The sequence below is a fragment of the Ranitomeya imitator genome, chromosome 5 (genome assembly GCF_032444005.1).
Source record: "Ranitomeya imitator isolate aRanImi1 chromosome 5, aRanImi1.pri, whole genome shotgun sequence".
Lineage (NCBI taxonomy): Eukaryota > Metazoa > Chordata > Amphibia > Anura > Dendrobatidae > Ranitomeya > Ranitomeya imitator.
Window position 1 is genome coordinate 81,269,527 of NC_091286.1, and position 25,944 is coordinate 81,295,470.

A 25,944-nucleotide genomic window follows, 5' to 3' on the forward strand; every position below is an offset into this window, starting at 1 on the left:
ACTACATAGCCCCTTTCATATAATATGAGCCCCCACATAGTCCCCTCAGTGAATAACCAAAGTGATCAACCTATGGGGCACATGTAAACCATAACAAGAATAAACTTTAACCCCTTAGTGACAGAGCCAATTTGGTACTTAATGACCGAGCCAATTTTTGCAATTCTGACCACTGTCACTTTATGAGGTTATAACTCTGGAACGCTTCAACGGATCCCGCTGATTCTGAGATTGTTTTTTCGTGACATATTGTACTTCATGTTAGTGGTAACATTTCTTCGATATTACTTGCGATTATTTATGAAAAAAACGGAAATATGGCGAAAATTTTTAAAATTTTGCAATTTTCAAACTTTGTATTTTTATGCCCTTAAATCAGAGAGATATGTTACGAAAAATAGTTAATAAATAACATTTCCCACATGTCTACTTTACATCAGCACAATTTTGGAAACAAAATTTTTTTTTGTTAGGGAGTTATAAGGGTTAAAAGTTGACCAGCAATTTCTCATTTTTACAACACCATTTTTTTTTAGGGACCACATCACATTTGAAGTCATTTTGAGGGGTCTATATGATAGAAAATAATGAAGTGTGACACCATTCTAAAAACTACACCCCTCAAGGTTCTCAAAACCACATTCAAGAAGTTTATTAACCCTTTACGTGCTTCACAGGAACTGAAACAATGTGGAAGGAAAAAATGAACATTTAACTTTTTTTTGCAAACATCTTAATTCAGAACCATTTTTTTTATTTTCACAAGTGTAAAAACAGAAATGTAACCATAAATTTTGTTATGCAATTTCTCCTGAATACGCCAATACCCCATATGTGGGGGTAAACCACTGTTAGGGCGCACCGCAGAACTTAGAAGTGAAGGAGCGCCGTTTGACTTTTTCAATGCAGAATTGGCTGGAATTGAGATCGGACGCCATGTCACGTTTAGAGAGCCCCTGATGTGCCTAAACAGTGGAAACCCCCCACAAGTGACACCATTTTGGAAACTAGACCCCTTAAGGAACTTATCTAGATGTGTGGCGAGCACTTTGAACCCCCAAGTGCTTCACAGAAGTTTATAACGTAGAGCCGTGAAAATAAAAAAATCGCTTTTGTTTACACAAAAATGATCTTTTTGCCCACAAATTCTTATTTTCACAAGGGTAACGGAGAAATTAGACCACAAAAGTTGTTGTGCGATTTCTCCTGAATACGTCGATACCCCATATGTGAGGGTAAACCACTGTTTGGGCGCACCGCAGAGCTTGGAAGTGAAGGAGCGCCGTTTTACTTTTTCAATGTAGAATTGGCTGGAATTGAGATTGGACGCCATGTCGCGTTTGGAGAGCCCCTGATGTGCCTAAACAGTGGAAACCCCCCACAAGTGACACCATTTTGGAAACTAGACCCCTTAAGGAACTTATCTAGATGTGTGGCGAGCACTTTGAACCCCCATGTGCTTCACAGAAGTTTATAACGTAGAGCCGTGAAAAAAAAAAATCGCATTTTTTCTACAAAAATGATCTTTTTGCCCACAAATTTTTATTTTCACAAGGGTAACAGGAGAAATTAGACCACAAAAGTTGTTGTGCAATTTCTCCTGAGTACGCTGATACCCAATATGTGGGGGTAAACCACTGTTAGGGCGCACCGCAGAGCTTGGAAGAGAAGGAGTGCCGTTTTACTTTTTCAATGTAGAATTGGCTGGAATTGAGATCGGACGCCATGTCGCGTTTGGAGAGCCCCTGATGTGCCTAAACAGTAGAAATCCCCCACAAGTGACCCCATTTTGGAAACTAGACCCCCCATGGAACTTATCTAGATGTGTGGTGAGAACCTTGAATGCCCAAGTGCTTCACAGAAGTTTATAATGCAGAGCCGTGAAAATAAAAAATATTTTTTTTTCCACAAAAAAGATATTGTAGCCCCCAAGTTTTTATTTTTACAAGGGTAACAAGAGAAATTGGACCCCAAAAGTTGTTGTCCAATTTGTCTTGAGTATGCTGGTACCCCATATGTGGGGGTAAACCACTGTTTGGGCGCACGGCAGAGCTCGGAAGGAAGGAGCGCCGTTTTGGAATGCAGACTTTGATAGAATGGTCTGCGGGTATTATGTTGCATTTGCAGAGCCCCTGATGTACCTAACCAGTAGAAACCCTCCACAAGTGACCCCATTTTGGAAACTAGACCCCCCAAGGAACTTATCTAGATGTGTGGTGAGAACTTTGAATGCCCAAGTGCTTCACAGAAGTTTAGAATGCAGAGTCGTGAAAATAAAAAATATTTTTTTTTTCACAAAAAAGATTTTGTAGCCCCCAAGTTTTTATTTTCACAAGGGTAACAGGAGAAATTGGACTGCAATAGTTGTTGTCCAATTTATCCCGAGTACGCTGATGTGCCATATGTGGGGGTAAACCACTGTTTGGGCGCACGGCAGAGCTCGGAAGGGAAGGAGCGCCTTTTTGGAATGCAGACTTTGATAGAATGGTCTGTGGGCATTATGTTGCGATTGCAGAGCCCCTGATATACCTAAACTGTAGTAACCCCCCACAAGTGACCCCATTTTGGAAACTAGACCCCCCAAGGAACTTATCTAGATGTGTGGTGAGAACTTTGAATGCCCAAGTGCTTCACAGAAGTTTAGAATGCAGAGTCGTGAAAATAAAAAATATTTTTTTTTTTCACAAAAAAGATTTTGTAGCCCCCAAGTTTTTATTTTCACAAGGGTAACAAGAGAAATTGGACCCCAGAAGTTGTTGTCCAATTTATCCCGAGTACGCTGATGCCCCATATGTGGGGGTAACCCACTGTTTGGGCGCACGGCAGAGCTCAGAAGGGAGGGAGCACCATTTGACTTTTTGAGCGCAAAATTGGCTGTCGTGTTTGGAGACCCCCTGATGTACCTAAACAGTGGAAACCCCCCAATTCTAGCTCCAACCCCTAACCCTAATCCCAACCTGATCCATAATCCTAATCACTAACCCTAACCATAATCACAACCCTTACCCCAAAACAACCCTAATGTCAACCCTAACCATAACCCTAATCAAAACCCTAAATCCAACACACCCCTAATCCTAATCTCAACCCTAACCTCAAACCTAACCCTAATCCCAATACACCCCTAATCACAACCCTAACCTTAACCCTAATCCCAAACCTAACCCTAATCCCAAGCGTAACCCTAATGCCAACCCTAACCCTAATACCAACCCTAATCCAAACCCTAAACCTAATCCCAGCTCTAACCCTAACTTTAGCCCCAACCCTAGCCCTAACTTTAGCCCCAACCCTAACCCTAGCCCTAAGGCTACTTTCACACTTGCGTTGTTTGGCATTCCGTCGCAATCCGTCGTTTTGGACAAGAAACGGATCCTGCAAATGTGCCCGCAGGATGCGTTTTTTGCCCATAGTATTGCCGACGGATCGTGACGGATGGCCACACGTCGCGTCCGTCGTGCACTGGATCAGTTGTGTTTTGGCGGAGCGTCGGCACAAAAAAACGTTCAATGAAACGTTTTTTTGTACGTCGCATCCGCCATTTCTGACCGCGCATGCGTGGCCGTAACTCCGCCCCCTCCTCCCCAGGACATAGATTGGGCAGCGGATGCGTTGAAAAACTACAGCTGCTGCCCACGTTGTGCACAATTTTCACAACGTGCGTCGGTATGTCGGGCCGACGCATTGCGACGGCCCCGTACCGACGTAAGTGTGAAAGAAGCCTAACCCTAAATTTATCCCCAACCCTAACCCTAAATTTAGCCCCAACCCTAACCCTAAATTTAGCCCCAACCCTACCCCTAACCTAACCCTACCCCTAACCCTAACCTAACCCTACCCCTAACCTAACCCTAGCCGTAACCCTACCCCTAACCCTAACCTAACCCTACCCCTAACCTAACCCTAGCCGTAACCCTACCCCTAACCTAACCCTAGCCCTAAACCTACCCCTACCCTAACCCTAACCCTACCCCTACCCCTAACCCTACCCCTAACCCTACCCCTAACCCTAACCCTAACCCTACCCCTAACCCTAACCTACCCCTAACCCTACCCCTAACCCTACCCCTAACCCTAACCCTAATTTTAGCCCTAACCGCTGTTCTCCTGCCGGCCGGCAGATGGAGACAGATGGCGGGCGCACTGGGCATGCGTCCGCCATGTTCTTCTGCCGGCGGCCAGGAGGAGCAGCAAGAGGATCCAGGGACCTAGGTGAGTATGCTAGGGTCCCCGAATCCCCCTATTTCTCTGTCCTCTGATGTGCGATCACATCAGAGGACAGAGAATTACACTTTACTTTTTTTTTTTTTTTGCGGTCGCCGGTAAACAGTTAATTACCGGCGATCGCAAAACAGGGGTCGCTAAAACCGACCCCCGATCATGCTCTTTGGGGTCTCGGCTACCCCAGGCAGCCGAGACCCCAAAGATTCTCCCGGTGCCGGCCGGCGGGCGCACTGCGCATGCGCCCGCCATTTTGAAGATGGCGGCGCCCACCGGGAGACACGAGGAGCATCGGGGGAGCTAGGTGAGTATTGGGGGGCCACCTGGGACCCCTTTTCTCTGTCCTCCGATGTGCGATCACATCGGAGGACAGAGAAATTAAAAAGAGATCGCTTTTTTTTTTTTTTTTTTTGCGATCGCCGGTAAACGGTTAATTACCGGCGATCGCAAATGCGGGGAGGGTTAAAAACCCCCCGAATCATGTTCTCTGGGGTCTCGGCTACCCTCGGCAGCCGAGACCCCGGAGAAAATCGGCCTGTGGGGGGCGCTATACACTTTTTCCACAGCGCCGTTAATTAACGGCGCTGTGGTTTAAGTACCCTTAGCGGCCGCCGTTAAAAGGCGTATCGGCGGTCGCTAAGGGGTTAAAAATGGTCCCTTTATTTAAATTGTTAAAAAGCCCATATACCTCATAGTCACGTTACTATGGACATGGACTATCTACTATATAATTGTCTAAGGGTCACTTCCGTCTGTTTATCTGTCTGTCTGTCTTTCTGTCTGTCTGTCTGGGATATTCATTGGTCGCGGCCTCTGTCTGTCATGGAAATCCAGTCACTGATTGGTCTCACCAGCTGCCTGTCATGGCTGCCGCGACCAATCAGCGATGGCCACAGTCCGATTAGTCCCTCCCTACTCCCCTGCAGTCAGTGCCCGGCGCCTGCTCCACACTCCCCGCAGTCACCGCTCACACAGGGTTAATGCCAGCAGTAACGTAGTATATTGCCCAGCCGTTACAGCCGCTATTAACCCTGTGTGTCCCCAACTTTTTACTATTGATGCTGCCTATGCAGCGTCAATAGTAAAAGGATCTAATGTTAAAAATAATTAAAAAAAAAAATTATTTAAATTATTTATTATTATTATTATTATTATTATTTAAATTATTAAAAAAATTATTAATGACCAGAGTCCTGGTCATTGCAGTAATGTCGCTCTGCCACTAAGGGGAGTGATGTTATGTCTGATTGCACTAAAGGGGTTCTCCTGACCAGGTATCACAGTCACACACTACACTTCACACTCCGGCCACCAGGGGGAGCAAAGGGCTCTATGTATTAGGCCACTCCTCACACTTGGGTAAAACTGGGGGTTGGATAGGGAGTTAGTCAGAAAGCAGCCTGGGAGAGCTCCAGGGAGGACCTGTCAGGGGTGGGATCCTGGCAGGGACCTAGCAGAAAGGACAGATCATTACTGAGCCGCACCTGCACTACCTTGCGGCGGCATCTTAAGGAAGGACACGAAGCGGAGTATATTGTGGAGAAGTGAGAAACGAGATCATCGCACAAAGGAGATAGAACCAGTAGGAGTCATGCCCCGAGATCGGCAACATCCTACTGAGGCGCGTAGCCGGTGGCCGGAACGCCGAGGAAGTAACTGACTTCAAGCATTACTTCAAACAGCGGCAGGACAGTTGATTATAGGTTGGCTGTCTACCTTAAATCACCTAAGCAGACACAGGGGGCAATTGTGGGAGAGGGGCATCTCTAGGGTCCCAGAATAACTCCAGGCCTTCCCGTCAAACGGGTGCGTCCTAGCCAGATAAACTGGGGGACGGAGAGAGAGAGAACGAACGAATACGAAAGTTGTGAGGACTATCCCTTGGTGCTCAGCAGGGAAGGACTACAACACACAGGCGCTAGTAGGTAGGCACTGATTTCCACCTGCAGAGGGAACTCTGTATGTGCCTTCGGACTGGCCGGACTCAGCCAGCCCTGTTAGCAGTGCTCTGGATTGCGGATCCCGAAGTGTTCAGTAAAAAGGTAAAGAGACTGCAACCCTGTGTCCTCGTTATTAACCACGCCTCGCATCATCACCATCTACACTACTGGGAAGCCCTGGGGAAGCACTTCACCTGTGGGAAAGTATACCATCTAGCTGCCATAACACCACCCCAGTGGACCCCAAGCAGCGTCGGTCACCCTGACCGAATACCACAGGTGGCGTCACGAACCCTTGACAGACTTTCATCACCTTTCATTGGACGCCCCTTAGCAGGGTCACGGACCGGGTTCAGCCACCGTGACAACCCCAGGACCGAGACAGTGAGGACCGGTACCGAGTACCCCACGGCCCTGCGTCTGGGGCGCTCCATATACTCACCTTCTGCTACCTTTCCCGCTCCCCGCAACGCTCCGGTAACCGCTCCATGCACCGGCAGGTTCCGGTGGCAAGGATGGTATGCGACAAGGACCTGCCATGACGTCATGTTCATGTGACCGCGACCTCATCACAGGTCCTGCGCGCCTGCGCGAGAAGGACCTGCTATGACGTCACGGTCATGTGACCACGACGTCATCACGGGTCCTGCGCTACCAACCCTGGGACCGGAAGCTCCCTCGGAAGGTGAGTATATGTTTATTTTTTATTTTGTAACCTGTGACATACGTGGCTGGGCAATATAGTACGTGGCTCTGTGCTGTATACTACGTCACTAGTATACCCCTTTAAAAAGGCATAAGCCGAAACGCGCGTCGGGGTGGACAGGGGTGAGGTGCCAGTCTTTACTTGGGATATTTCTACTCTACTCGGTATGTATACACTACACATTGTGCATGGGTGTTGTTACAAAACTATGGACTATATGGTTCTGTGTATATTTAGCCACACTAGGCCAGTCCTGCACAATTACTGATTCCTCTTGAGTCCTTTTTGTAGGGTTAATAAGTGTATATCTTTTTGTACTGTGGACACCTATCCCCTGCCCATTTTGGTGCATGCTATGTGTAGCGCGGGGATTGTTTTCCCTCTGTCATGTTTTTATCTGGCATTATTGTTAATAAAGTTTCTTTACATTTTTCATATATTTGGACTGTTTGCTGCTTCCTTCCTTTTGGTAGTTTACGTCACTGGGCAATATACTACGTAACTGGGCAATATACTACGTGGCTGGGCAATATATTACGTGGTTCTGTGCTGTATACTACGTCACTGGGCAATATACTACGTCACTGGGCAATATACTACGTGGCTGGGCAATATACTACATCACTGGGCAATATACTACGTGACTGGGCAATATACTACGTGGCTGGGCAATATACTACGTAACTGAGCAATATACTACGTGGCTGAGCAATATATGTCACTGGGCAATATACTACGTGGCTTGGCAATATACTACGTGGCTGGGCAATATACTACATCACTGGGCAATATACTACGTGATTGGGCAATATACTACGTGGCTGGGCAATATACTACGTGGCTGGGCAATATACTACGTAACTGGGCAATATTCTACGTGACTGGGCAATATACTATGTGACTGGGCAATATACTACGTGACTGGGCAATATACTATGTGGCTGGGCAATATACTACGTGACTGGGCAATATACTACGTGGCTGGGCAATATAATACGTGGCTGGGCAATATACTACGTGGCTGGGCAATATAGCGTTCCAGCGCTGGTGTGCGACAAGGACCTGCCGTGACGTCACGGTCATGTCGCTGGGAGCGGAAGCTGCCGCTTGCAATGGAGCGGTCCGGGGAGCGTGGCGAGGAGCGAGAAAGGCGGCGGAGGGTGAGTATAGCAGGACTTCCAACGGGCCTTCGGAAGGTGAGTATATGTTTATTTATTTTTTTAAGTCTCTATACTACGTGGCTCTGTGCTGGGCAATATACTACGTGACTGGGCAATATACTATGTGGCTGGGCAATATACTACGTGGCTGGGCAATATACTACGTGGCTGGCAATGTACTACGTGGGCTGTGCAATATACTACGTGGACATGCATATTCTAGAATACCCGATGCGTTAGAATCGGGCCACCATCTAGTCTATATACATAATTGTCTAAGGGTCACTTCCGTCTGTCTGTCTGTCCTGTCACGGTTATTCGTTCGCTGATTGGTCTCGGCAGCTGCCTGCCATGGCTGCGGCGACCAATCAGCGACTGGCACAGTCCGATTAGTCCCTCCCCTACTCCCCTGCTCTCACTGCCCGGCGCCCGCTCCGTTATCCCCTCCACTCACCGCTCACACAGGGTTAATGGCAGCGGTAACGGCCCGTGGTGTAACGCACTCCGTTACCGCTGCTATTAACCCTGTGTGTCCCCAACTATTTACTATTGATGCTTCCTATGCAGCATCACTAGTAAAAATAGGTCATGTTAAAAATAATAAAAAAAAAAAAACCTGCTATACTCACCCTCCGCCGCCTTTCCCGCTCCTCGCCACGCTCCCCGCACCGCTCCATTGCAAGCGGCAGCTTCCGCTCCCGTTCCAGCGCTGGTGTGCGACAAGGACCTGCCGTGACGTCACGGTCATGTCGCTGGGAGCGGAAGCTGCCGCTTGCAATGGAGCGGTCCGGGGAGCGTGGCGAGGAGCGAGAAAGGCGGCGGAGGGTGAGTATAGCAGGACTTCCAACGGGCCTTCGGAAGGTGAGTATATGTTTATTTATTTTTTTAAGTCTCTATACTACGTGGCTCTGTGCTGGGCAATATACTACGTGACTGGGCAATATACTATGTGGCTGGACAATATACTACGTGGCTCTGCTATATACTACGTGACTGGGCAATATACTACGTCACTGGGCAATATACTACGTGACTGGGCAATATACTACGTGGCTGGACAATATACTACGTGGCTGGGCAATATACTACGTGGCTGGGCAATATACTATGTGGCTGGGCAATATACTACGTGGCTCTGCTATATACTGTGTGGCTGGGCAATATACTACGTGACTGGGCAATATACTACGGGGCTGGGCAATATACTACGTCACTGGGCAATATACTACATGACTGGGCAATATACTACGTGGCTGGGCAATATACTACGTGGCTCTGCTATATACTATGTGGCTGGGCAATATACTACGTGGCTGGGCAATATACTACGTGGCTGGGCAATATACTATGTGGCTGGGCAATATACTACGTGGCTGGGCAATATACTACGTGGCTCTGCTATATACTACGTGACTGGGCAATATACTACGTGACTGGGCAATATACTACGTGACTGGGCAATATACTACGGGGCTGGGCAATATACTACGTGACTGGGCAATATACTACGGGGCTGGGCAATATACTACGTGGCTCTGCTATATACTATGTGGCTGGGCAATATACTACGTGACTGGGCAATATACCGTACTATGTGGGCCGTGCTATATACTATGTGGCTGGGCAATACGTCACTGAGCAATATACTACATGGCTGGGCAATATACTATGTCGCTGGGCAATATACTACGTGACTGGGCAATATACTACATCGCTGGGCAATATACTACGTCGCTGGGCAATATACTACGTAGACATGCAATTTTCTAGACTACCCGATGCGTTAGAATCGGGCCACCATCTAGTATATATATATATATATATCTATAATATAACGCTGGGAGCGTCACTCTGTCCGAAGCCTTTATAGACTGCGCAGGCGCGACGCTCCTAGCGTTACATTATAGAGTGTCAGGAAGAAAAAAATGGCGCCGGGAGCAGGGGGTCGGGAGCAGGGGGACACCGTGCACATATTTGTGCCCTGATTATGCTGTGGCACTTCATGCCACAGTAATTTGTTACTTACGCCATTCCTTTCCGCCCATTTTCTTCGTCCTCCTGCTGCCGGAATCGGCGCCTGCGCAGTCTGCGCTTTCCGGCGCCATTTTCTTTGGCGCTGGAAAGCGCGGACTGCGCAGGCGCCGATTCCAGCAGCAGGAGGACGAAGAAAATGGGCGGAAAGGAATGGCGTAAGTAACAAATTGCTGTGGCATGAAGCTGTGGCACTTCATGCTACAGCAATTTATTACTTACGCCACCTGATTCCTTTGTCCTGCTGCCGGAATCGGCGCCTGCGCACTGCAGTGTGTCGTCAAGAAAATGGCGCCAGAAAGCGCGGACTGCGCAGGCACCGATTCCGGCAGCAGGAGGACGAAGAAAATGGGCTCAAAGGAATGGCTTAAGTAACAAATTGCTGTGGCATTAAGCTGTGGAACTTCATGCCACAGCAATTTGTTACTTACGCCACCTGATTCCTTTCCGCCGCCATTTTCTTCGTCCTGCTGCCGGAATCGGCGCCTGCGCAGTCCGCGCTTTCCAGCGCCATTTTCTTGAAGACTGCAGTGTGTCTTCAAGAAAATGGCGCCGGAAAGCGCGGACTGCGCAGGCGCCGATTCCGACAGCAGGAGGATGAAGAAAATGGGCGGAAAGGAATCAGGTGGCGCAAGTAACAAATTGCTGTGGCATGAGGCTGTGGCACTTCATGCCACAGTTATTTGTTACTTACGCCACCTGATACGGGGCATATACTATGGAGCATTTTATGGAGCAGCGTATGGGGCATATGGATGGGAGCAGCAAATTAAAGAACGGTGGCGCAGGATGGGAGCAGCACATGACAAAATAGGGCAGCACATGACAGAACGGGGGTGCAGGATGGCAGCAGCACATGACAGAACGGGGGAGCAGGATGGGAGCAGCACATGACAGAACGGGGGCGCAGGATGGGAGCAGCACATGACAGGATGGGGGCGCAGGATGGGAGCAGCACATGACAGGATGGGGGCGCAGGATGGGAGCAGCAAATGACAGAATGGAGGCGCAGGATGGGAGCAGCACATGACAGAATGGGGGCGCAGGATGGGAGCAGCAAATGACAGAATGGAGGCGCAGGATGGGAGCAGCACATGACAGAACGGGAGCGTAGGATGGGAACAGCACATGACAGAATGGGGGCGCAGGATGGAGCAGCACATGTCAGAATGGGGGCGCAGGATGGGTGCAGCACATGACAGGATGGGGGCGCAGGATGGAGCAGCACATGACAGGATGGGGACGCAGTATGGAGCAGCACATACCAGGATGAAGACCATATACCAATATAAATGCTCGCCACCCGGGCGCAGAACGGGTTCAATAGCTAGTGTATATATATATATATATATATATATATATATATATATATATATATATACAGTATATCTATAATATAACGCTGGGAGCGTCACTCTGTCCGAAGCCTTTATAGACTGCGCAAGCGCCGGCGCAGTCTGGGCCTCACAGAGTGACGCTCCCGGGAGATTGCGGTATGCGTTAACACTGAACGCACACCGCGATCTCCAACAGAGAAGCAGGGACCGCCAGGAGGGTGAGTATCGGCTATATTCACCTGTCCTCCATTCCACCGCTGTGTGCCGCCATCTTCCCGATCCTCGGCCTGTGACCTTCAGTTCAGAGGGCGCGATGACGTGCATAATGCGCGCTGGCGCCGCCCTCTGACTGACCAGTCACAGCCAGAGGACCGGGAAGATGGTGGCGCACAGCGGTGGAACGGAGGACAGGTGAATATAGTAAGTGCTGGGGGGCTGAGCTGGTGGCGATACCGGCACTTGACCCCCACAGCGCGCCGGTGTCCCCGCCTGCTCAGGCCCCCCAGCACTCGGCGCCGAGCGGGTCAGAGGCAGCGGGGCCGAGCGGGTCAGAGGCAGTATGGGGACGCAGGATGGAGCAGCACATGACAGGATAGGGACGCAGGATGGAGCAGCACATGACAGGATGGGGACGCAGGATGGAGCAGCACATGACAGGACGGGGACGCAGGATGGGAGCAGCACATGACAGGATGGGGACGCAGGATGGGAGCAGCACATGACAGGATGGGGACGCAGGATGGGAGCAGCACATGACAGGACGGGGACGCAGGATGGGAGCAGCACATGACAGGATGGGGACGCAGGATGGGAGCAGCACATGACAGGATGGGGACGCAGGATGGAGCAGCGCATGACAGGATGGGGACGCAGGATGGAGCATCACATGACAGGATGGGGACGCAGGATGGGAGCAGCGCATGACAGGATGGGGACGCAGGATGGGAGCAGCGCATGACAGGATGGGGACGCAGGATGGGAGCAGCGCATGACAGGATGGGGATGAAGGATGGGAGCAGCGCATCACAGGATGGGGACGCAGGATGGGAGCAGCGCATGACAGGATGGGGACGCAGGATGGGAGCAGTGCATGGCAGGATGGGGACGCAGGATGGGAGCAGCGCATGACAGGATGGGGACGCAGGATGGGAGCAGCGCATGACAGGATGGGGACGCAGGATGGGAGCAGCGCATGACAGGATGGGGACGCAGGATGGGAGCAGCGCATGACAGGATGGGGACGCAGGATGGGAGCAGCGCATGACAGGATGGGGATGAAGGATGGGAGCAGCGCATCACAGGATGGGGACGCAGGATGGGAGCAGCGCATGACAGGATGGGGACGCAGGATGGGAGCAGCGCATGGCAGGATGGGGACGCAGGATGGGAGCAGCGCATGACAGGATGGGGACGCAGGATGGGAGCAGCGCATGACAGGATGGGGACGCAGGATGGGAGCAGCGCATGACAGGATGGGGATGAAGAATGGGAGCAGCGCATCACAGGATGGGGACGCAGGATGGGAGCAGCGCATGACAGGATGGGGATGCAGGATGGGAGCAGCGCATGGCAGGATGGGAGCAGCGCATGACAGGATGGGGACGCAGGATGGGAGCAGCGCATGACAGGATGGGGACGCAGGATAGGAGCAGCACATGACAGGAAGGGGACGCAGGATGGGAGCAGCACATGACAGGATGGGGACGCAGGATGGGAGCAGCACATGACAGGATGGAGACGCAGGATGGAGCAGCACATATCAGGATGGAGACCATATACCAATATAAATGCTCGCCACCCGGGCGTAGAACGGATTCAATAGCTAGTATATATATATATAAGACCATATAATGAGAAGAAAAATGATGCAGCACTCACCCTTTATATATACAGTGGGGCAAAAAAGTATTTAGTCAGTCAGCAATAGTGCAAGTTCCACCACTTAAAAAGATGAGAGGCGTCTGTAATTTACATCATAGGTAGACCTCAACTATGGGAGACAAACTGAGAAAAAAAAATCCAGAAACTCACATTGTCTGTTTTTTTAACATTTTATTTGCATATTATGGTGGAAAATAAGTATTTGGTCAGAAACAAACAATCAAGATTTCTGGCTCTCACAGACCTGTAACTTCGTCTTTAAGAGTCTCCTCTTTCCTCCACTCATTACCTGTAGTAATGGCACCTGTTTAAACTTGTTATCAGTATAAAAAGACACCTGTGCACACCCTCAAACAGTCTGACTCCAAACTCCACTATGGTGAAGACCAAAGAGCTGTCAAAGGACACCAGAAACAAAATTGTAGCCCTGCACCAGGCTGGGAAGACTGAATCTGCAATAGCCAACCAGCTTGGAGTGAAGAAATCAACAGTGGGAGCAATAATTAGAAAATGGAAGACATACAAGACCACTGATAATGTCCCTCGATCTGGGGCTCCACGCAAAATCCCACCCTGTGGGGTCAGAGTGATCACAAGAACGGTGAGCAAAAATCCCAGAACCACGCGGGGGGACCTAGTGAATGAACTGCAGAGAGCTGGGACCAATGTAACAAGGCCTACCATAAGTAACACACTACGCCACCATGGACTCAGATCCTGCAGTGCCAGACGTGTCCCACTGCTTAAGCCAGTACATGTCCGGGCCCGTCTGAAGTTTGCTAGAGAGCATTTGGATGATCCAGAGGAGTTTTGGGAGAATGTCCTATGGTCTGATGAAACCAAACTGGAACTGTTTGGTAGAAACACAACTTGTCGTGTTTGGAGCAAAAAGAATACTGAGTTGCATCCATCAAACACCATACCTACTGTAAAGCATGGTGGTGGAAACATCATGTTTTGGGGCTGTTTCTCTGCAAAGGGGCCAGGACGACTGATCCGGGTACATGAAAGAATGAATGGGGCCATGTATCGTGAGATTTTGAGTGCAAACCTCCTTCCATCAGCAAGGGCATTGAAGATGAAACGTGGCTGGGTCTTTCAACATGACAATGATCCAAAGCACACCACCAGGGCAACGAAGGAGTGGCTTCGTAAGAAGCATTTCAAGGTTCTGGAGTGGCCTAGCCAGTCTCCAGATCTCAACCCTATAGAAAACCTTTGGAGGGAGTTGAAAGTCCGTGTTGCCAAGCGAAAAGCCAAAAACATCACTGCTCTAGAGGAGATCTGCATGGAGGAATGGGCCAACATACCAACAACAGTGTGTGGCAACCTTGTGAAGACTTACAGAAAACGTTTGACCTCTGTCATTGCCAACAAAGGATATATTACAAAGTATTGAGATGAAATTTTGTTTCTGACCAAATACTTATTTTCCACCATAATATGCAAATAAAATGTTAAAAAAAACAGACAATGTGATTTTCTGGATTTTTTTTTCTCAGTTTGTCTCCCATAGTTGAGGTCTACCTATGATGTAAATTACAGACGCCTCTCATCTTTTTAAGTGGTGGAACTTGCACTATTGCTGACTGACTAAATACTTTTTTGCCCCACTGTATATAAACCCTATATGGCCTGTACAGTCGTGTACTTAGCTTCATGGCATATTTTTCTGACGCGTTTCCCCCCTCCTTCAATCAGGACAAGAAAGGGAGACCATAAGCCGTACTGCAATGAGGTTAACATCTCCCAGGCCCAGGCAATATGCCCCCACATACCACTACATACAATGTGAGCCCCCACACAGCCCCCCTATATACAGTATGAGATCAAACACAGCCCCCTACTTACAGTATGAACCCTCACATAGCCCCAAATATACAGTATGAGCCCCAACATACTGTAGCCCACTAGATACAGTATGTGCCCCCATATAGCCTATAGACAGTATGATTCTGCACATAACTCATTATATAAAGTACAAGCTGAAGAGCCCGGCATTGCCTGGGCATAGTAAATATCTGTGGTTAGTTATAGCACCTCACTTCTCTTATTTTCCCATCACGCCTCTCATTTTCCCCATCACATCTTTCATTTTCCCTCTCACATCTCTCATTTTCTCCCTCACACCTCTCATTTTCCCCTCACTCCACCCTAACACTTGTCATTTCGACCTCACATCTGTCATTTTCCAATCACTCCACTATTTTCCCTCACTCCTCTCATTTTGCATTCACACCTTTTCATTTTCACCTCACACCTCTCATTTTCACCTCAGTATATACATGTTTGTCATCTCCCTTATATATACGGTAGTATACACCTGTATGTCATCTCCTGTACATAGTATATACCTGTATGTCATCTCCCCTGTATATAGTATATACCTGTATGTCATCTCCTCCTATATATAGTATATACATGTATGTCATCTCCTCCTGTATATAGTATATACCTGTGTGTCATCTCCCCTGTATATAGTATATATCTGTGTGTCATCTCCTCCTGTATATAGTATATACCTGTATGTCATCTCCTCCTATATATAGCATATACCTGTATGTCATCTCCTCCTGTACATAGTATATACCTGTATGTCATCTGCTCCTGTATATAGTATATACCTGTGTGTCATTTCCTCCTGTATATAGTATATACCTGTATGTCATCTCCTCCTGTATATATATGTACCTGTATGTCATCTCCTCTATATAGTATATACCTGTGTGTCATCTCTCCTGTATATAGTATATACCTGTGTGTTATCTCCCCTGTACATAGTATATATCTGTATTAGACCTCGTTCACACGTTATTTGGTCAGTATTTTTACCTCAGTATTTGTAAGCTAAATTGGCAGCCTGATAAATCCCCAGCCAACAGGAAGCCCTCCCCCTGGCAGTATGTATTAGCTCACACATACACATAATAGACAGGTCATGTGACTGACAGCTGGCATATTTCCTATATGGTACATTTGTTGCTCTTGTAGTTTGTCTGCTTATTAATCAGATTTTTATTTTTGAAGGATAATACCAGACTTGTGTGTGTTTTAGGGTGAGTTTTGTGTGTCAAGTTGTGTGTGGCGACATGCATGTAGCGACTTTTGTGAGATGCATGTGACAGGTTAGTGTAGCAAGTTGTGTGCAGCAAGTTTTGCGCATGGCGAGTTTTGCGCGTGATGAGTTTTATGTGTGGTGCCTTTTGAGTATGTGCAAGTTTTGTGTGAGGCAACTTTTGCATGTATTGCAACTTTTGTGCATGTAGGCAATTTTTCCGCGGGTGCAAGTTTTGCGTGTGGCGAGTTTTCCCATGAGGTGAGTTTTGCACTTGTGGCGAGTTTTGCGTGAGCCTAGTTTTGCATATGGCGAGTATTACGCGTGGCAAGTTTTGAGTGGCGACTTTTGTGTTTCGACTTTTATGTGGCGAGGTTGGTGTATGTGTGGTGAAATGTGTGCTGAGGGTGGTATATGTGTTCAAGCACGTGGTAGTGTGTGGCGCATTTTGTGTGTGTGTGCTCATATCCCCATGTGTGGTGAGTATCCCATGTCGGGGCCCCACCTTAGCAACTGTACGGTATATACTCTTTGGCGCCATCTGCTCTCTTTAACCCCTATCTGACCTTGGACGGGATAGTACGTCCAAGGTCAGATCCCCTGCTTTGATGCAGGGCTCCGCGGTGAGCCCGCATCAAAGCCGGGACATGTCAGCTGTTTTGAACAGCTGACATGTGCCCGTAATAGGCGCGGGCAGAATCGCGATCTGCCCGCACCTATTAACTAGTTAAATGCCGCTGTCAAACGCAGACAGCGGCATTTAACTACCGCTTCCGGCCGGGCGGCCGGAAATGACGGCATCGCCGACCCCCGTCACATGATCGGGGGTCAGCGATGCGTCTCCATTGTAACCATAGAGGTCCTAGAGACCTCTATGGTTACTGATCACCGGTGGCTGTGAGCGCCACCCTGTGGTCGGCGCTCACAGCACACCTGCAATTCTGCTACATAGCAGCGATCAGCAGATCGCTGCTATGTAGCAGAGCCGATCGCGTTGTGCCTGCTTCTAGCCTCCTATGGAGGCTATTGAAGCATGGCAAAAGTAAAAAAAAAAGTTGAAAAAAATGTTAAAAAAATAAAAAAAATATAAAAGTTTAAATCACCCCCCTTTCGCCCCAATCAAAATAAATCAATAAAAAAAAATCAAATCTACACATATTTGGTATCGCCGCGCTCAGAATCACCCGATCTATCAATTAAAAAAAAGCATTAACCTGATCGCTAAACAGCGTAGCGGGAAAAAAATTCAAAACACCAAAATTACGCTTTTTTGGTCGCCGCGACATTGCATTAAAATGCAATAACGGGCAATCAAAAGAATGTATGTGCACCGAAATGCTATCATTAAAAACGTCATATCGGCACGCTAAAAATAAGCCCTCAACCGACCTCAGATCACGAAAAATGGAGACGCTACGAGTATCGGAAAATGGCGCAATTGTTTTTTTAGCAAAGTTTGGAATTTTTTTTCACCACTTAGATAAAAAATAACCTAGTCATGTTAGGTGTCTATGAACTCGTACTGACCTGGAGAATCATAATGTCAAGTCAGTTTTAGCATTTAGTGAACCTAGCAAAAAAGCCAAACAAAAAACAAGTGTGGGACTGCACTTTTTTTGCAATTTCACCGCACTTGGAATTTTTTTCCCATTTTCTAGTACACGACATACTAAAACCAATGATGTCGTTAAAAAGTACAACTCGTCCCGCAAAAAATAAGCCCTCACATGGCCAAATTGACGGAAAAATAAAAATGTTATGGCTCTGGGAAGGAGGGGAGTGAAAAACGAACACGGAAAAACAAAAAATCCCATGGTCATGAAGGGGTTAAGTCCCCCTTGTTCACATCTGGCAGCTGTCAATTTGCCTCCAACACTTTTCCTTTCACTTTTTCCCCATTATGTAGATAGGGGCAAAATTGTTTGAATTGGAAAGCGCAGGGTTAAAATTTCGCCTCACAACATAGCCTATAACGCTCTCGGGGTCCAGACGTGTGACTGTGCAAAATTTTGTGGCTGTAGCTGCGACGGTGCAGATGCCAATCCCGGACATACACACACACATACACACACACATTCAGCTTTATATATTAGCTAAGCCCCCACATAGCTGCCTATATGCAGTTTGAGCTCTGATATAGCTTCCTATATACAGTATGAGCCCCCACATAGCTGCTTATATACAGTATGACCCCCCATATAGCCTCTTATCTACAGTATGAGCCCCCACATATGCGCCTTTATACACCATGAACCCCCACATAGCAACCTATACCTAGCCCATATATATAGGCACACATCCCATACATATATTAATAAAAAAACATACCACATACTCACCTCGTTCCCGCTCCCCTGGCGCTCTGCCCTGGGCTCCACTTGTACTTGTTGCATGTACATGCTGGTGAGAGTCGGCTGAGGTAGATAATCGCACAGGGAACGTCCCAGCAGAGGTGACGGGAGGTCCCCTGGCTCCAGGAAAGCTCCCTGCCAGGAAATGTGTGTAGCCGATGGTGGAGCACGAAACATTATAATGATGGCAGTCTGGCCTCGGGCCCCGGGCAGAAGCTCAGATCCACTTTTTGTAGTGCTACGTATTGATTTTAAAGGGAACCTGTCACCTGAATTTGGCGGGACAGGTTTTGGGTCATATGGGTGGAGTTCTCGGGTGTTTGATTCACCCTTTCCTTACCCGCTGGCTGCATGCTGGCTGCAATATTGGATTGAAGTTCATTCTCTGTCCTCCGTGGTACATGCCTGCGCAGGGTAATCTTGCCTTGTGCAGGCATGTACTACGGAGGACAGAGAATGAACTTCAATCCAATATTGCAGCCAGCATGCAGCCAGCGGGTAAGGAAAGGGTGAATCAAACACCCGAGAACTCCACCCATATGACCCAAAACCTGTCCCGCCAAATTCAGGTGACAGGTTCCCTTTAAGAGGCTGCTGCAGTCTATGCAATTGTATACAACTCAATGTACTGCTACGGCACCTGTAGCTAAATAGTTAAAATCAATCACTGCTGCTACTAATAATGTCGGGGTAGCACAGGACTAATAATTGTACAGCGAGCTGCCTGCTGGGACTGACATGGACGTAGTCCTATCAGTTAGCTGCATGGGTGGAAAGTCTGATATTGATGGTCTGGCCTAAAGACGGGCTGTTCATTTTGAAATTCTGGAGAAACCTTTTACATACATGAAAGAAGTAATAAATAACGAAGAATCTAATCTAGCCTTGGTAATAAATAAAATGTGTGAACCCCAATGGTCTGACAATCAGTACAACATGGTTCTCTTCTCATTTTTTTTCATTTACGTGCTCTTGTATAAGCCATATAATGACCCTCATGGCAATAGCTCAGTATACTGTATAGTGAGGCTGAGATTGGCAAATATATATATCAATACTTCAGATGGTATGGAGACATTAATTACTCTGATTGTCCATGTAATTGATTAAATCTTAAAGTTAAACTGTGAGGTGTTATAATGCTATTAGCAAGCAGCTATAGGGTTAATCTGCCGGTCAGATTATTTTATTTCACGCAGGCATGCCAGGAGCAAATGCAGTCATCGCTCACAGCAGGGCTGTAACCAACCGACACTGACGGACAGCCGGCTCTGTGGTGCATCAGTACAGAGCGAGCTGTCAGTCAGTGCCGGGACGAGCTTACAGCCACCACTGTCAGTACTGTGAGCAGTGACAGTAATTGCTCCGGGCACGCCTGCATGACTGAAAGCTGGCGGCTCCCAGGAGATAAAAAGTTCATTTTCTCCCAGGTGCCGCACTTTCAGTATAGCGGACAGCACCTTCATGACTCTATTACTCTGCACATTTGCCCAATATCTGCAGGTTATAGCGTTAAGACACAAAAGCGCACAGAGAGTATGTTAAGCTGCTCCACCAATCACTGTGCAAGTAGCCCATGTGTTTTTGGTTTAAATTGTTCTCTTGTTTCTACAAGACTGGGGAGTCCACCACTCCTCTGTGAGTCATTTGCATTGTAGCTGTTCCATCTTGCATGTTCTACATGGATATTTTCTCTCTGAACCCTGTTCATATAGGTACTATACAGATGATCAGGTTTTTAAATACATCAGATAGGGATTATATACATTAGACAGGACTGCTCTATTATGGGTATACCTTGGCGATTGGTGGAGCAGCTTAACATACTTTTTTGACCCATCTGTGCGCTTTTCTGTCTTCAAGTTCTTTGGTGGTATGAACAGGTTTCTACAGACTTGTTCACTGTGCAAGTAGCCCATGTGTTTTTGGTTTTAGGTTATAGCGTTATCAGAGCCGACAGGTTCTCTTTAATGTATCCAAAGCTTTGAAACTTGAAAGTAGCACATTGCCAATATCAGCCATTTTCTCTCACATTGTGATTGCAGCAGTAAACCGGTTCCATTAGCAAATTGCTACACAACAGATTTATGTTATCACTAGATGGTGGCCCGATTCTAACACATCGGGTATTCCAGAATATGCATGTCCACGTAGTATATTGCCCAGCCACGTAGTATATTGCCCAGCCACGTAGTATATTGCCCAGCCACGTAGCATATTGCCCAGCCACATAGTATACAGCACAGACACGTAGTATATTGCCCAGTCACGTCGTATATTGCCCAGCCACGTAGTATATTGCCCAGTTACGTAGAATATTGCCCAGTGACGTAGTATACAGCACAGAGCCACGTAGTATATTGGCCAGTCACGTATGTCACAGGGTAAAAAATAAAAGATAAACATATACTCATCTTCCGAGGGCCCCTTGTAGTTTGGTCACATGACCGTGATGTCATGGCAGGTCCTTCTCGTGCAGGCCCTGTGATGACGTCACGGTCAAATGACCGTGACGTCCTGGCAGGTCCTTCTCACACAGGCGCGCAGGGCCTGTGACGACGTCGCAGTCACATGACTGTGACGTCATGGCAGGTCCTTCTCGCGCAGGAGTGCAGGACCTGTGATGACGTCGCGGTCACATGACCGTGATGTCATGGCAGGTCCATCTCGCGCAGGCGCGCAGGGCCTGTGATGACGTCGCGGTCACATGACCGTGACGTCATGGCAGGTCCTTCTCGCGCAGGCAGGCAGGGCCTGTGATGACGTCGCGGTCACATGACCGTGACGTCATGGCAGGTCCTTCTCCCATACCATTCTTGCCACCGGAACCTGCCGCTTGCATGGAGCAGTCACCGGAGCGTAGCGAAAGGTGAGTATATAATGATTTTGTATTTTTTTAAATTATTTTTAACATTAGATGTTTTTACTATTGACGCTGCATAGGCAGCATCAATAGTAAAAACTTGGTCACACAGGGTTAATAGCGGCGGTAACGGAGTGAGTTACCCGCGGCATAACGCGGTCTGTTACCGCTGGCATTAACCCTGTGTGAACGGTGACCGCGGGGAGTATGGAGCGGGCGCTGGGCGCTGACTGTAGGGGAGTAGGGAGGGACTAATCGGACTGTGGCCATCGCTGATTGGTCGCGGCCGCCATGACAGGCAGCTGGCGAGACCAATCAGTGACTTGGATTCCATGACAGATAGAGGCCGCGACCAATGAATATCCGTGACAGACAGAAGGACAGACAGAAAGACGGAAGTGACCCTTAGGCTAGGTTCAGATTGCGTTAGTGCAATCCGTTTAGCGCCTAGCGCTAGTGGATTGTGCTAACGCAATGTGTTTTAAAGGGGTCGCGTTAAACGTCCCCGCTCTCGCAGATCTCGGACTGCGGGCGCGCCTCGGACGCTGCAAGCAGCGTCAGCGGCGCGCCACAAAACACCGGCACATCGCTAGTGATGCGCGTCCCCATTGCTGTTAATGGGCGCGCTAACGGACACGTTGCACGGCGTTAATTTCGCCGTGCAACGCTGTCCGTTAGCGCGGTCCCATTAACGGAATGGGAACCTAGCCTTAGACAATTATATAGTAGATTTTGGAGCTTTACTCCATAGTGAATGGTTTGAACTAAGGTTTGGTTCCCCCAATTTTGCTGTCTTTTCTCCTTTCAGCCGGTCACAGGGTAGCCAGTTTACTACCTTTTGGGATCCACAATCAGGAAAGCATAGAGGCTCACTTTTTATTTATTTTCCCCACTCACTCAAACCTTACATAAGGAGAACATCTGCAATGTAAATTTACTGGCTCTGTAGACTGTGCTCCCTCCCCTGCTGTAAAAGGGACTCTGTCAGCAATTTTTCTACTTAATCTGAAACAGCATATTGTAGAGATCCTGATTCCAGGTATGTGTTACTTATAAGTCAGTGCTGCAGGTACAATACAGTCAGTGTTTTATTAGTAGGAGATTATCACTAGAGGACTAGGTTTCCCTTGCTGGTCAATCAGGCTAATCTCTGTAACCCCGGCCCCACCAATGACTGGCAACTTACTGTGTACACAGTACCTTGCTAATTAGGTGTGTAGGCAGATTATACACAGCTCAGAGGGATTCTATCCAAACTACACTAAGCAGTCCTGTAAGTGACACATCGCTGGAATCGCTCTCTGTCTCTAGATAATGCTGCTCTCAGATTACTTAGCAAACCCTGCTGGCAGATTCTCTTTAACCTCTCAATCTCTTCCCTTCCGAGCTGTGTCAAGCACCCAAACAGTAGTTTTCTACCGCATATGGGGTATCGGCATACTCAACAACAGATTTTGGAGTCCTTTTTTCTCCTGTTACCCCTGTGAACATTTTGAGCTAAAGCAACAATTTTGCGTCAAAAATTTTTTTTTGTTCATTTTCACAGCTCAACACTATAAAATTCTTTGGATTCAAGCTCACCACACCTCTAGACAAGTTCCTTGAGGGGTGTAGTTTCCAATATGGGGTGGGTTTTTTGCCACTGTTTAGGTACATCAGGGGCTCGGCAAATGACACATGATGTCCACTATCTATTCCAATTTTGCACTTCTAAAGTCAAATGGCGCTCCTTCCCTTCCGAGGCCTGCCGTGCGCCCAATCAGTAGTTTTATATCACATATGGGGTACCCGCTAAACACATTGTACTGTGCATTTTCTCCTATTACCTTTTTGAAAATGGTAAAGCAATATTTTGTCGAAAAAACGTTACATTTTCATTTTTTCCTTCCATACTACTTTAAGGCCTCTAAAGCATTAATAAACTTCTTGAATGTGGTTTTGAGCATTTTGAGAGATGTAGGTTTTAAAATGGTGTCACTTTTGGGTATTTTCTGTCACGTAGATCCTTCAAAGTCACTTCAAACGGGATGTGGTCCCATTAAAAATGGTTTTGTAAATTTGGAAAAATCGCTGGTCAACTTTTAACCCTTCTAACTTCCTAACAAACAAAAGTTATATTTATAATATGATGCTGATGTGAAGTAGACATGTGGTAAATGTTATTTATTAACTATTTTGTGTAGTAGAGCTCTCTGGTTTAGGGGGATAACAAATAAAAGTTTGAAAATTGCATAACTTTCACATTTTTGGGTGAAATTGTCAATATTTTCATGAATAAACTCAAATCATAGCGACCAAAATTTACCACGATCATGAAATACAAATATGTCATGAAAAAAAACATTTTCTTAATCAGTGGGATTAGTTGAAGCGTTCCAGAGTTATTACCTCATAAAGTGACAGTGGTCAGAATTGTTAGGCTATGTTCACACTCTGCGGATTTTGCTGCAGATCCTCAGCGGTTCCGCAATACCATGTAAACCTATGGGAAACGCAATCCGCAGTGCACATGCTGCAGAAAAAAACGCGCGGAAACGCAGCGGTTTACACTCCGCAGCATGTGAATTCTTTATGCGGAATCCGCAGCGGTTTTACACCTGCTCCATAATAGAAAACCGCAGTGGAATCTGCACAAAAACCGCGGTAAAATTCCGCTGGAAATCCGCAGGTAAAACGCAGTGCCTTTTACCGGCGGTTTTCACAAATCCGCTGCGGAAAAATCCGCAGACCTCAAGAATACGTGTGCACATACCCTAAAAATTGGCCCAGTCAGGAAGGTGAAAACAGGCTGGGGGAGTTAAGGGGTTAACCTCTTCCATCCTCTCAGAAAGCAAATCTATTTGCAGGCAGAAATATATGGCTGCTTTAAAAATATTTGCTGTGTTATTTTCCACTTTCTTTTCAGCACTTGTACATGATTGACAAGGAGCGAATGTGACGGCTTGGCAGCGAGTCGCCACTGTCTGTTTCCATAAGAGCCAGTGTTATTAATATGACAGAGAAGCTATCACGGTATTGGACTACTCCACCCATCTGGCGGGAGCAGAGTCGTATGAAGATGTCTCGTCTGACCAACCGTGCAGCAATAACATGGCAGATATTATCAATAAATAATGACCACCTTGGTGCTGATCGCCCTTCTCTCTATTTAGAGGCAAATTGTTTCAGTTTGGCAGAAAAATCAATATCAAATGGGGCGCCTGAGGAAACAGAGTTTACATTCTCCACCATAAAACGTCAACTCAGAGGTAAACTAGGTCATAAAGTTGTCGTCTCCTGGGTAAGATGGTTGGCACAGGGCAAAACTTTTGCTCCCATATCGCTTTGGATGAAAACCAGCCTTATATACAGTATGTGGGTAGTATTGGGCCACCAGTGGGAGCAGCAGAGCTGCAGACTGTTCTGGCTTGTGGGGGGCTTCTTTGCAAGGAACCGTCTCTGTGCCACGAATGTACCCTAGGGCAGGTTGACATACAGTGCCTTAAAAGTATTCATACCCTGTGAACTTTTCTACAGCTTTTCAACTTACACCCTGAAACTTAACTGTATTTTATTGAGAGTTCATGTGATATAACAACACAAAGTAGTCAGTATTTGTGAAGTGCAATGGAAATGATCCATGGTTTTCTAAATATTTTACTAATATTACATTAGAGACTTCTTCTCCCCCTTCTAATCCTTGTCTGGTTATACCGGGCTTCTCAAATATTTCAGGATTATACTACCCTCTAGTGGCTAATGTGGGAAATGATATGTCAATATTTAGACAGCAAAGTCAATTTAATGCTCCTTTCAAAAGTTAAAGGGAAGCGGTCATCACAGTTTAGTGTTACAATAAAGTTTTGGCCATAATGGCGATAATATGTTGATTTAATAGATACCTGTAGGGAGGAAACTTGCATTGCTGGTTTATTTCACATTAGAAGTTTTGGTGCAATATCTTTTTCGTGCATTGGGGTGGGACTCTGGGGTGTGACGGTGGGAAGGGTTTTCGGCTCTGCTGCGACCCCTTTTGCGTTTGTATGAGCCTCCTCCGGTCTTCTGCAAGATGGCGCTGTGACAGCACATGCACAGATAGACATTCGATGGTCTTCAGCAAATTGGCGCCAGTGGCAGCGCATGTGCAGATGGAGATCTCGGCTCGTCATTGAGCCAAGGGCTGAAACTTCACATACACCGCCATTGGTGCCATTTGTCGAAGACAATCGGATGTCAGTCTGCGCATACGCTGCTCTGTTGCTGAAGACCATCAGGACATGAGTGCATGCAAGCGCCACCTGCGGCAAGAGCGGACTTGTACAAATGCAGAGGGGCCGCGGCAGCGCTGAATACCCTCCCCACAGTCCTGCCCCCATGCACAAAAAGGATATTGCACCAAAGCTTCAAATGTGAATTAATA